This window comes from Harpegnathos saltator, unplaced genomic scaffold (assembly GCF_003227715.2).
Source record: "Harpegnathos saltator strain DR-91 unplaced genomic scaffold, Hsal_v8.6 scaffold562, whole genome shotgun sequence".
Classification (NCBI taxonomy): Eukaryota; Metazoa; Arthropoda; class Insecta; order Hymenoptera; family Formicidae; genus Harpegnathos; species Harpegnathos saltator.
The window spans coordinates 927,501-941,461 of record NW_020230385.1 but is presented as its reverse complement, the minus strand read 5'-3'; the positions used below and the strand labels follow the sequence as shown (position 1 = coordinate 941,461).

At 51.0% G+C, this 13,961-nt stretch overlaps 1 protein-coding gene across 1 annotated transcript in view; it reads left to right on the top strand.

Annotated features, from left to right (window-relative positions):
* Ten-m (teneurin transmembrane protein Ten-m) overlaps positions 1–13,961 on the top strand; it is a 787,615-nt gene that overhangs the window by 155,760 nt on the left and 617,894 nt on the right. The gene's annotated exons all lie outside the window — the stretch shown is intronic.

Genomic DNA, 13,961 nt, shown 5'->3' with positions numbered 1-13,961 from the left:
CCGATCATACCCATGGTCTCTCCCTGTGTGTATGTGTGTGCGTGTGTGTCTACGGGATCGTAACGCCCACCAAATTATACTCGGCACGCACGCGTCATCTTTTCCCGTCCGGCAATTCGTGATAAACCAAGTGGAGATTATACACGCGGCAATTCGACGCGGCAAACATCTTTACGTTATATTACATAATGCGACATGTCGGAGCCGCACGAGCGAGCACTCTTTTTCGCGGGTTCCTCCGCCTCGCGGCGCACTTCGCGACGGACCGACCGGAGAGCATTACGCGCAACTTTGCCGGATATTCGCGCGTGCGTGACATTTGTGAAACGATTAATATATCATGCACGCGTGCGATATATTTTCGGGTCACCCTCTAGCAAGTAAACCTCGGAGAACGTCGATTTGTTTCCAATTTTATTATAGTTATTTTTTATGTCCAAGTATGAAGAATCTGTTATCATTTTTAGTTTAAATTAATTTTTTCAATTTTTTCGAAATTCTTCAAGTTTTGCACAAGTACATTATTTTATACATATTTAAAGCAATATTTCTTAAAAATATATATATCTGATTTGTTGAAACTTGCACACACATGTCGCCGATTATGAATCAGAATCATTTTGTAAAATTCAAAATGGCGGTTCTAATATGGCTGACGTCATTGCTGAAAAAGTGTTCAGTTTTACGCTACATTCGACGTTGGGTAATCTTTCGGCTCACTATCCAGCAATTTAACGTCAAAATCTGGTAAAAAATGAACAAGAAATGAACAAAAAAGAATGAACAAAAAATTTGAGAAATTTCGAAAAAATTGAAACAATCAATTTAAGTTAAAAATGATAACAGGTTTCCTTATATCTTGACATTAAAAATAACTATAAAAAATTGGAAACAAATCGGCGTCTGATGTTCCCCGGGGTTTACTTGTGAGCGCGCAGATAAAGCTGCTGCCGCGACGCGGGCGGCGCGCCGCACTTATCGCGTCTCGAGAGATGTTTGTGGGGAACCTAATCTGTCACGTGAAAATTATCAGGCGAACCGGACGTTATCGTGGAGGGCAAATAATCGTGCGAGACGGCGGAAAAAGGAGAAGCGACAGGCCAAGCGGAAGAGACGGAGAATGAGAGACGCTTTTCATCAAAATATCCGACTGCGGGATTTCGACTCACTGTGCAAGCGCGCAGTCTTTTGCGCACGTTAGGTTTGTCCTCGAGCGTGCAGTCAGTCGTGATGAGCGGCAAATTTTTTTTTATTATTCCGCGCAGATAACAGAGAGGGCATACTTCGCCACTTTTGTATCCCCCCCCTCTCTCTCTCTCTCTCTCTTTGGTCGGGGTCAAGGTTCCTCGCGCACGCGCTCGATTAGCAATACCGGACAACTGAACTTTGCACCTGCGCTAATTAACATTCAGACGATTGTTAAGCACCGCAGACGAAGCGCGAGCTTCCCGCGTGCGAGTCTCACAGCCGGAACAGTTGGCATTTAAGTAACGCTTAGCGTGTTTTTCGCGATAACGTCTATATGGGTCGCTCGTCTATGAGGTCACGATAACCGAGCTTTTACATAACATACTTATCATGGAGACACAAAGCACGTGCAGGCTTGCGGCGAATGCCTCCGTATCGCGTACACCTCTTATCTACTTTATGTCCGAATGTTGACTCCCGGCGTAATTCAGCACCGGCCTCTCTTTCTCTCTCTCTCTCTCTCTCTCTCTCTCTCTCTCTGCTATTCGGCGATATGAATTGCTGTTTGCTGACGTGCACAACCGCGCACCTCACATTCGCGAAACCCGTCGCGCGCGCTTACCGTTTCTTCCGCGCGATAAGAACCGCACGCGTGTCCGCTCGCGCCGCCCGACGGCCAGTGGCTCGACAATGTGTAACAACGCGGCCGCCGCAATATTTTTACTCGACCGCGCGGACTCTTTCGTGCGGCAAGCATCTGACAAGCATGACGAAACGCGTTCGTAGAAGCGAGAAGCAGGCAGACAGACGGACGGACGGAAGTGGCTGCAGCCTCGCGACGAGGACGAGGACGCGACGACGACGACAACGACGACGAGGACGCGACGACGACGACAACGACGACGAGGACGCGACGACGACGACGACGACGACGACAACGACGACGAGGTGGAGGCTTTGGAGACGCACGAGTTGCCATCATCCTCGCGTCTCTTCTGGGCTTATTCGGCCCAGCGCACACCTGCATTCACATGCCGGGGTGAATGCTCGCGCATACCTGCTAGAGGAATATGGCAGGTTGAGAAGGGAGCAGGGAATCCACTCGAGAAAACGCAAAGCCTCGACACCGGTAAAAATGGATACGTCGTCGTGCCCGACGAACGGGAAAGAAGAGGAGAGAAAGAGAGAGAGAGAGAGAGAGAGAGAGAGAGAGAGAGAAATAGTGAGAGAGAAGTGGAAAGAGAAAGGATGAAGAGTGTGTGAGGATGAAATGAGGAAAAAGTAAAAATAGAGAGAGACAGACAGACGGGGGAGGGAGGTGAGGGGGGGAAGCAGAAGGACAAGAACCGCGCTCTCGAGGACGAGAAGGCGCGTCCGCCTGTGTGTCCGACATTTCGCGCTGCGGTTCAAGGACGCGGAGGGCCCTCGGCCTCGAGGCAGGACAATAGTGTGTCGATCGCGCTGGCCGATTAGACTAGGTGTGACGCTCGAAAATCTCGAAATAGGATCGGAACCGCGAAGGATTCACAGGACAGACACTCGAGCCGGCTCGTATTGTCCTGACGTAGCGGGCGCGTTGTCTTTGTCCGCAGAGTAAACACGCGGAGCTGCTTCTCGGACCGCAGCCTTGCTGCTGCTGCTGAAGCCGCTCCAGACGGACCCGTCAAAGACTGCTGGTACTCTCTCTCTTTCCCTCCCCCTCCTCCTCTCCCTCTGTTCCCAGCGGCCGAATACCAATTAGCTGTTGCTGCCGGCTCGAGGCAGGTTGACCGTGCTAACGAGCGCGATGCTCGCGAGCGAGTCCTCTCGGCGTTCTCCCGGTTTTCGTCGGTCACTCCAAGACCACCCAGAAAAGATCGGCCGAAGAGCCGGAGTGAAACGCGAGACACCCCGTATCGCCTATCTATCTGGGTCGCCAAGCGTGCTGGCTTTATTATCGCACCGTGTCGAATTATTTCATTAACCATTTCATGACGTCACGCCGGTGACTGGCACCGCCGGCTTGCGGTTACGCAAGTCGATGGACCGTCGCGCGGCGAATGTTAAGGTACGTATAACACGAAATGGCAATCGCAAGACCGCGGCCGCGTTGTTTAACCCTTACAGTGCCGAGCAACGATATATCGTTGTTAGCAACACTTGCGAAAAGTGCCAACGACGATATATCGTTGCGCATGCAATGGCGCCTTACTATTCGCATCGCGAGAGAACTCTGTCTCAAAATAAATTTATGAAACATTATAAATGGTTGAATTCCTCTTCGGGAATCCTACGTGAGATGTTCCACGAATTGAAAAAATTGCTTGCAGGTTGAATTTTCCGTTATATTCCGCGATGCTTGCTCCTGATGCTTGCCGCGCATCATGGGATTATCATTTAGTTTTGTGTTTGTTTTGATATTAGTAATTTTGTTGCAAATAATTGAAAATGCGGTATTTATGCTTTATATCACGTGTTCTACATCAAACTATGACCAAACGACGATTCTTCTTATTTGCAAATACTGTTTATAAAAAATAACTGATTTTTCCATTTTTCCTAATGATTTTGAATAAACATTATCAGTACGATTTTCAACAAATATTGAAGCACATTAATTTGTTCTCCCTTTATTTCGTAATATGTTCCTTTTGAATTTGCTAAATATTCTTACTTTTATGTTTCTACTTTTTTTCTTAAGGGGACTGGAGGGTCAGATTACTGAAAAATCGTGCTTATTTTTGATAACGATTTGGTGACGAACTGAATAAATATGCAAAAATGAAAATTTCACATATTATATAATATATATACATATACATTATATAATATATATATATATATATATATATATATATATACATTATTTATATAACATATGAAGAGTAGAAAAATTTTGTTTTTAAACAAATACTCATATAAATATACGTCCATTTAAATTTTAAACGCGTTTTTCTCGAAACTTTATTATTCATTGTCCTTTCGCAGTGATTTCTCCAAAACTGAGCTTCGTATCGATTTGAAATTTTAAAGCAATATTTGTTCATGTGGCTCTCAGGTGAACCATGGACAACTCCGTCAAAATATTTCATTTCGAGATATTAATTTTTTTATCGTAAAATAACTGAAAAATTTGAACTTTTTCCTAATAATAGCTGCTATTTTGTTAATTTTGTTCGATTTTTTGTTCTAGTGGTGCGCCGGATAAATAAATAAGCCTCCTCAAGATTCCTAGCTAAAATTCACTCTGATCGGATCACCGAGAGCCGAGATATTACTGCAAAAACGATAGCTTGAAAAAAAAAGGAGAGTATATTTCAGCTATATATATCGTATATTTATACGAGTATTTGTTAATAAACAAAATTTTTTCTACTCTTCATATGTTGTATAAATATACCTAAAATTTTCATTCTTGCACATTTATTCAGTTCGTCACAAAATTTTATTATTAAACACAAGCACGATTTTTCAGCAATCTGACCCTCCAGTCCCCTTAAACCTTACTAAATTACATCAACTTGGTTCGGTATTCTTCGCTTAGGTACAATTCTTTCGATCAGCACTAAAAGGGTTAATGGCGACGGAGACGCGGAACAGAGGCCTCGACAGGCGGATCGGCGCTTTATGTCGAAACGCTCGAGACGAGGTGCGCGTGCATACGCGCGTCACGGTGAATCCCGTCGACTTGTGACTCCGAAAGCCGCGGAGCGTGACGTCCGAAGGAAGAAAAGTAGGAATGACGCGCGCGCGCGCGCGCGCCTGCTGTTTCCAGCGTATTATTCTCGTTTCCATCGTCGTTATTATTATTATTATTATTATTATTACGAATAATTCCGAGCGACCGACACGGGTCTGCTATTCGCCACCTCCGCCTGCACTGGCGCGTTGCTCTCGCGTCGGATTTACTCGACGGAGGTGCGCGGCGCGCATCGACGAGCGAGCGAGTGAGCAACAATCGGACCTGATAACAATCGCGACTGTCCGATTGCCGCTCGAATGTTATCTATCGCGCGCTCCGGGCGTATTTATCATATCATAAAGAACATTAAGTCGAGATTGAGCTTCATTATATAATACGCTGTATATATATGCGCGCGCATATTATTTAACGGAAGCAATAACTCTCGCGAAGCGTCCGATATTAGCGGATAATGCCGGCATACCGGATATATCAGTACAATTCTCGATATTTCAAAGTAATCGATGATATCTGCTGATATTTCGCACCACCCCCCCCCTCCGCCGCCTCGCCGTCCCGCCCGCCGGCCACTTCGCCTGTGTGCCTGTGTGACCGCACATGGCTCCAATTAACGTCGAACATCTATATTTTGATAATAATCCAATCGAACAAAGATTATGTACCTGTTGTAATTACGAGCGCAGTTGATTCGAGGGTCAACGTGCGCGATTTCAAGAGCGTTTGCTCTCGTCGATCCCCCTTATCCGGGCGACGATGACGTCGCGCGCGTAAAATTAGGTTGACACAATGTTCCGTACGTTGATGAGAGTAGCGGGATGAAGCAGCATGGTTCCCCGGCAGCGCCGAGTTAATCAACAGATACTCGATAACGTGTCGGAAGAACGCCGCGCGAGATCGCGGCCCATTTTTGCCTGCCAATCGGCCGCGCGGGATCCTTGCGGCTTACTTCCCGCCGACGCGACGCGCTCAAACGACGTTTCGCTCAAACATACGAACGCGCGCGCGGACAGCCGAGAGCCGGGAGGAAATTAACGGAGGACGCGCGTCGTGAAAACTTTGGATACGCCAGGATCGACGCCCACCACATCCGTCAATCTCGACTCGATCGCGCGCTCGCGAGCTCCGGCGGCGGGATTCACTTCGGCCGGGAATCCCGCAGCGCGTCGCCGATTACCGGACCGGAGGAGACTGTGTCCCCGGGCACAGCGAAGGTGATGCATCATCGCGGCCCGTTATCTCCCGACGTGGCGCGCGCTGTCGGCCGAAATGGACGCGTGCTCGCGCGCTTTCGGCGTTGCGTTTCAGTTGCGAAACCGGCAGCTCCCATCGCGCACGAAGGAGCGTGTGCGCACCTCCGTGAGCTAAAAAAGAGAAGGAAATTGCGAGGCAGAGAGAGAGAGAGAGAGAGAGAGGAGGGGGGGGGGAAGGAAAATACACACAGGAGACGAAGAGGTGATATATGCGGGCATTAGTTATACACGAGATGTATGAGGTTTTGCGGCGTCACTCTGCCACTGTCAGATTCCAGCACGGTGCTCCTCCCGACATAATCGGGACGACCCATATTTCCCCGCCGCAATGCGTCAAGCCCCCTGCGATTCCCCGTTTCGTACCTTCATTTTTCACTCTCCCGCTGGTGATCTCCGTGGCCAAATTCACCTTCCATGTCGTCGCGGGCGTCTACCGTTCCGTCTCTCTCCGCGGCGGCGGCGGCGGCGGCATCCGACCCGCCGGCGTCGCGACGATTGTACATCGCTTCCGGTAAAATTCTCCGTAGAATACGGCAGGCAGGCAGGCAGGCAGGCACACACAGCGATCGAGAGAGCGAGAGGGAGAAAGAGAGAGAGAGAGAGAGAGAGAGAGATAGAGGGACGAATCGATCCGCGAGTTGCCGCCGGCACGGCGTACAGCACGGCAGTCAAAGCGTCGCGGTAAATATTGGCCGACCATTTTCTATCTATTTCGATGCTCCAAGCGTGTCCCCGCCTCGACAAGCCGAGCCGATGCGTGAAAGTAATGGAACCGAAATCGACGGTCATCCGTTTGATTTTCGGTGCGCGGGGGAAAAATAAAGCCCCCTCACAAATGCCCGGGCGGAAAATGAAACGAGAGAAACAGAGGCGTCGCGTCGGCCGCCTCGCGAAAGACGCGCGCTCCGGAGTTTGAGAGACGAGAAACCTGACGAAAAACGCTGGCGCCGATTCGAGTACTCGCTACACAGTTTTCCCTCGGAATTGCCGGATGTGTTGTCGCTGCGTTCTCAAGATCGCACGGCGAAATTTTCGGCGCGACTTGAACGCGCGACTAGACACGCCTCGCTAACCGGTGTCTCTCGCTGGAATCTCGGTGGCGCGGGAGTATTGGATAATACTAAAGGCCCCCGTAGAGAGAGAGAGAGAGAGAGAGAGAGAGAGAGAGAGAGAAAGAGAGCTATTCCGATGAAGAGCGTCAATATCGATTTTTCGTTAGAAAATGAAAAATGCAGCGGCGCCGCTCGCTCCTCGTAAAATATGTGCGCTTTATCTTACGCCCCGGAGAATGTATGCGTCATGACATTACGGAGACGATGGGGGCGCTATTGAGCGGCCATAAAACGTTTGTTTGTTCGGCAAGTTTACACAGCTTTCACAGTCAACGGCAGCCGTCGCTCGACCGACTGTCACTGAATGAAATGCTAACGATGATGGATGACCGCGCGAGGATCTTTCTCTCTTGCGTTTGATCCGCAGGGATAAAAAGGGACGCCGGTAATTTGCGCGTCGTGCGGCGGCGAGCGAGTTGCATCGAGAAGCCGCGACTGTCGGCCGCGTTGCGCGCTGGAAATGTCGAGCGTAATTACACACGATTCGTTACAACTTTGACATTTAAATCCATTACGTCGTAAAAATATTATCGCCCGTAATACACGGCTGACTTTCGTTGACGCGAACCGCGCTGGCCGCGGGGCAGGGCGAGGGGAGGAGACGGTTTCACGTTTCCCGACCGAGCGATTTCAGACCTCGCTCCTCGCTCGCGCGTTACGATCGCAGTGTCCTTGATAAAAGCGCGCGAGTCGGCGACTCGCGCCAATTCCGCTCGCGAGGCAGCCGAGCGCGACCTCGTTCGAAACGCTATTTCGTATCGCGTGTCGCGAGCGCCGTCCGAGCGCGGCAGAGTTTCAACCGAAGGAAACAGAGTCTGCGGCTCTTTGCGGGCTTTGAAGGGCGCGCGCGTCTCACCCATTTTTCACACTCGCACTATTCGCGCACGGCCACACGGGAGAGTGCGCGTGCACGTACACTTGACTTTGACATCTTTATGGCGCGCCGATGCGCGCGCGGATAATTTCGTCGCGATACCCAATTATCGCCGAGGCGCGCTGCGAGACACGCAGGTGCCGCTACAAAGGCGCATTGTCGGGCGCATCAATAGCGAGAAATGGGTCAATATTCATAAGCCTGCTATAAAAATGCGCTCGTTCGCTCGGGAGCGCAAGAAGCTAGGAGGAAGCTGATAGAGCTGGAGTTTGATAGAGCAGCCGAATTCAAGCATGCGTGCGGTACTACTGTATCTACTGGCCGCTGTGGCCTGCGTGATGATCAAAGAGACCGTGAGTATTCCAACGGAGGGGTAAATTTTGACGAAATTTTCTCTCTCTCTCTCTCTCTCTCTCTCTCTCTCTCTCTCTCTCTTCGCGGACTAACGAATTCCAGCGCGAGACCCTAACGATGCCGATGCGCCGGCCTACTTATCTTATTTTTCTGCCGGCAGAACTCCGAGCCCGGCTTCTTCGACATTTTCGAGCATTGCCCGCTGTTGGAGCACTTCTTCCATAAAGACAAATGTTGTTGCTACTACGGCTGCTATTACTGCGATTATTGCCCCACGACAACGACGACCACTACCACCACCACCACCACCACGACGACGCCGGCTACCACAATGGCTGGTAGATAACGGTGGTGGTGGTGTTGGAAGAAGGCGCTGGGTTATTACGGGCCACGATAACTCGCTATCGGGGCATCGTAGAGAACGCAACGCGACACAGGATGGCAAATATACATGAGTCTATAAGTATGTCTCTGAATACATCGCGATGCGCTGAATAATGCAACGTTACATATAAATATGCTAACACAAGACTACGTCCGACCGAAGGCTCTTGTTGAGTATTCACGATAAGTTTAGAGAACGTCGGAATTAATATAACTATTTAGATTTATGTAAAGACGCGGATCACGCGACGTCGGTCGTAACGCAAATTGTAAATCGACTTTGAAATAAATAAGTAAAAAAACAAAAAAAAAACAAAAAAAGCAAAAAAATTTACGTGTACCCAGAGCGGCGCAACGAAGCCGGTGCAATAATTATTACTTGTTATAGCAAGCATGCACGTTTCCACACCGTGTCACTCCTCCGTCCCCCTTCCCCCGCCCCCCGACGGCATATCGCGCGGCGAATGCATTATTTCACGAGACACTCGCGTTCGAACTCGCGAGTGGGTGATTCGTCAATTTAAATAATTAATGATCGGACGATCATACTTCACTGAATATTCATGAGCGATGCAAATGTCAAAGAATATCGCGGCGATATCGATCCCGCCGCAGCCACGACACGGCGGCGGCCGCTCTCGCTCTCTTTCTCTTTCTCTCTCTCCCTGCGCAGCGGCGCGTTAATAAAAAAATAATCTACGCATTTATGTAATATTCGGACACCTGGGCGGGCGACATATCAATCGTCGCGCCAGTGGCTCCCCGACGTGTCTAAATCTACATTCAATTACATTCCTTTAATCGCGCCCACCCGTCTGGAACGCGATTAACACGTTATTCTCTTATCGCTCAGCAACGCGCAGAGAGAGAGAGAGAGAGAGAGAGAGAGAGAGAAAGGCACGCACGATACGAGCGTCATCGGCCGAGTTATCGCCGAGAATCGCCGCCGAATTTTATTTTTCACCGCGCGTTATTTTTCCAGCGCCCGCGTTTTTATTTTCTCTTTTATCCGCGCGTTTTCGCCCCCGAGACGTCTCCGCTTCTGCGACGTGGACGTAACCGATTAACATCCTCCAGCGAGGCGGGCCGACCTCGTGACTCGAACGACGAGAGAGCGGTCTCGAGAGGCTCGGCGCGGAGGAAAAAGGGTTATACGCGCGTAACACCGCCGGGCCGCCTCCGGTCGGGCAGAGTTCAACGCGGTAATAACACCCGCAGGGCACAGCAACACCTTTATCGCATTAGAAGCGACGAGCCGCCGTCTGGCCGACGTACGCGCGAGACTAAACCCCAACCTGATCTGTACGCGCACCCCTTCTCCCCCCCCCCCTCTTTGACGGACGTGTCACGAGCTGATCGCGTCCCCGGATCAAACCGAAACGTCTTACGTATCTTGGACGCGAACGATATGATCCTCTTAATGTGTCCCAAGGCTTACAAGTATTATGATACCCTCCCCCTCCCCGCCCTGCCACCCTCAGCGGCGGCTGATCATCTGGCCGCAACGGTGCTTTGGGCTCACCCCCTCCGTTTAAGCCGGACGACGAAGCCCCGGCGAACGTCGGCTTACATGCATACTGATGCGCGCCTTGTGTATTAATATGTTAATACGATGCCGCCAGTTACACGCGAGAGCGTTTGATATTACAGTTGTCGTCCGTATGCCCCTCTCCCCCCCTTCTGCGATCGCGCGCGCGCGCGCGCGAATCTTTGTCGCGAGTGTTTTTCCTTCGCACCCGGAGAGACGCAAGTCGTGCTCGTGGAAATTGGTGTATCCTCGATCGCTCGCGACGCGACGCCGACGGAGAGGCGCGCGTCAGAGACGACGCCGTTCTGCGGCTTTCGAGCGCGACACGGAGCGACGTCTTCGGTGTCTCGGCGAGATGGAGAGCGACCCAGAGAGGGACGACTCCGATACCCGTCATCGCGCGGCGAAGGGCAAAAACGCACGGCTCTTTGCAAAATGCCGGAGCGTCTTGATCGCGCGCTCGATTCGACGCTTGCAGTCTTGCACGCTCGTCGCGCGACGTCCCCCCCCCCCCTCCTGTGTGTCGCGAAACTTTTTATACGCGCGATATTTTTATCCGGAATCGAATCGCATCGCTTCCGTAAATCCGTCATTTTTGCCCCCCAGCGTCGATCGCACGCCCGATTCTCGCTCGCCTCGGCGCGTCACTCGCTAATCGGCTCGAGAGATTGTAAATCGCCGATCCCGGCGAGACTATTTCTTCTCTCCACGAGTTATTGTTTTTTTAATCGAAGAGTAAATGAGGCGTAACGAGCGGAGTACATGTAAATACACTCCTGTGTGAATGTCGATCGATTTCATCGCCTGTCATTTGCGATTTGCACGCTTGACACTTGCCCGAGGAGTCCGTCGTCGTGTGCTCCTCGTTTTTCCCTCTCGTGTGAATACTGATTACTCTCAGAGGAGAGGACGAGGGGGAGGGAGAGAGGCTCGCAAAAAATCTTTTGTCGAAGTTGCTTCGTCGGCGACGGCGTCGGCGAGCAAGCACGGCGCGCGGCGTCAGAACTGGTTTTGATGCTCACAATTATCCGGCGTCGCTCTGACGCGCGAGGGTCCTTCGTTTCCGTATCTCACGCGGCGAACTCTAACGAATCATCCGTTCGCCGGCGCGATTTCAAGAACCGCTCTAGCCGTGTCTCCTACGTGGCCTCGGCCCGCCTCGTCCCGCCGCCGCGGCCGCGCCGCTGCGTTTTCTTAAGACCGTCGTAACTGTCGGCCGCGGGGAAGGAGCCTCGGGCTGCTGCTGCAAAAGGACGCGCACGGTCTTGACGCCTCGCACGGCAAAAATGTGGCGCCAGCCAAGCACATTCGTAAGCCCGCCGCGCGCGCGCGCGTTATGACATTCCTGCATTCTCGTAGGGCGTCGCTGACGCTCGCGTGCGAGGGACGCCGAGACGACGGAGAACAGTGAGATGTGACGGCGTCTTGTTAACGGCACACGATGTCCTCATTATCGCGACTGACGGTGATGACGATGCAGGTAGCGCGCGATGCGAAGTGGATTCTTCGCTCTTCGAATGATGAAAGCGAAGGACGGGAGGGGTGAAAGGGGCGGGCGGGCGGGCGCGGAATATGCGAGGTAGAGACCGTGGACTCATTAAGGTGGTCTGGTATTCGTTAAGGATGAGGGACGTCTAAACGGAGGGGAAGCGAGCGCGCCCCTAAGACGGGTGTCTTCGGGAAACTTGGCCGTCGTCTAAAATCATGTGACGCGCGTCCTTCGCGACGACGTTGAATCCGCGTTTTAAGGGCGCTGCGTTAATCGCGCGAGACGTTAGTCGCGCCGACTCGCCTCGCGGTCTTTCGCGGTAAAGTCGCCGAGGAAACTCGATTTTAAGCTCGCGAGTGTATGATTTTTCTTTTTCTTTCCTTTTTTTATGGAGATTGCGCGTCGTGTATCGCGAAGCCCGTGTGGAAGAGTATCGGTTGCGGAAGCGAACGCGCCACAATGGCTTCGGCCTAACGTCAAAGTCGTCTCGCTGATTGCCGTGCGTGGGAAAAGCGCGGCCGCGCCGCGCCGCGAGCGGGTTTTTTCCCCGGTGAATTCGAGGCTTGTCGCGCTGCAACTCTCGCGGCGATAACTTATGTAACCGCCGGGCGAAGCGCTCCAATCTCGAGTTTTCATCTTATAAGCCGCGCACGAGCGACGTCGTTATACATCGAGAGGCGAATGCGCACGAGACGAACAAAACGTCGCTTTTAATATTCCGTATCTCTCCAATCTGAAATCTTCGGCGTCCCGCAGAGAGACACGGCTCCGTCCATCGTGAGCGGGGGAATGAATTAAGGTTTCTGCAGACGAGACTTTGTTTCCCGCGATAGCATTCCCGAGTCAAAGGGCTCGTGATCCCTCCGCTCGATAATGATCATCCCCCTCCGCGTCGCGCGCCCCCTCCGCGTTTACTCTCACCATAGATTATTCGTTTCGGAGGGCATAAATAATCGAATAATGCGCGTATCTCTCAAAGAGTCTTCATATGCTTTTGCGCCCCTCTCCCTCGCACCCTCCTCTGTCCTCCCGACGAGTGGTGGAGACTCGGAGGCAACGTACTTCCGCCATCTCGCGAAACGAATGGGCCGATATCGTCCTTTGAATATTCATATCCCGCCGGCACAAAGAAGTTAGGCGCGCCTTATATTTCACTCGGATACATCTCCGGCCTGGTAATCGTTCCGGGAGACGGTCGAGCGGGAGGTTGGACGAAGATCAAGATGAATTTTTCCACGTAGATATCGAAAGTGATTCCACCGGGAAGAATAACTGTTTGTCAGTGGGAGAAATACGAGGCCGTAACGAAGCGCGGTGGGCGCTATCGATCTTCGCCGCGGCTCGTTCCCGCGTCATTAATCCTAAATAAGGTTTATAAGATAAAGTGGAACGGGTCCGCGCGAAGGCCGATAAATCTGGGGAAAGCGGTGAATTTGTTTCGTACGTACTTTTCAGAGATTCACGGATAGGCGCGTTACTCCGCTCCCCCCCCCCCCCACCTCACGCCCCGCGCCACGCGCCGGCGATAACGCGATTTTCTCAGCGCGCCGAGCCTGCCGGCGATATTTTTCCAAAGATTTCGCGTTTATAGTTTGTACGCTCGGCACACCCCAAAATAACGCATCTCGCTCCCTCCCGACTAGAAATTTATTCCAAGGTCTTGATCAGGTTAACCTCATTCGGACATCAAGTCCCAATAAGATAATACTATCGGATCCTAGTAAGTCATGAAACGCATGTGGATATCAGGACCTTAGTAAGGATTCATAGTCAGGTCTTTATTGAGGTACCTTGTGGAATCCTTATTACGTTTTTTTCTTTTCAAATTATGGCTCCTGATTACTCGCCACGGCTATACTGGATGATGACATTAGAAATAAGAAATGACACGCTGAGAATTCTTTCATGTCATTTCCAAATAGAAAGATTTTTGCATGAAATAATATTTTAGGTCGCTTGAGCGTACTTGTAAACTGTTTCGGAAAAGAAACATAAAATGAATATCATAAGATCATAAAGTATCACAAGGTGACAAGACATAAAGACAAGTGTTAAAGAGAAAAGTTGCATGTCACGTTAATTTCACAACTATTTATTGAC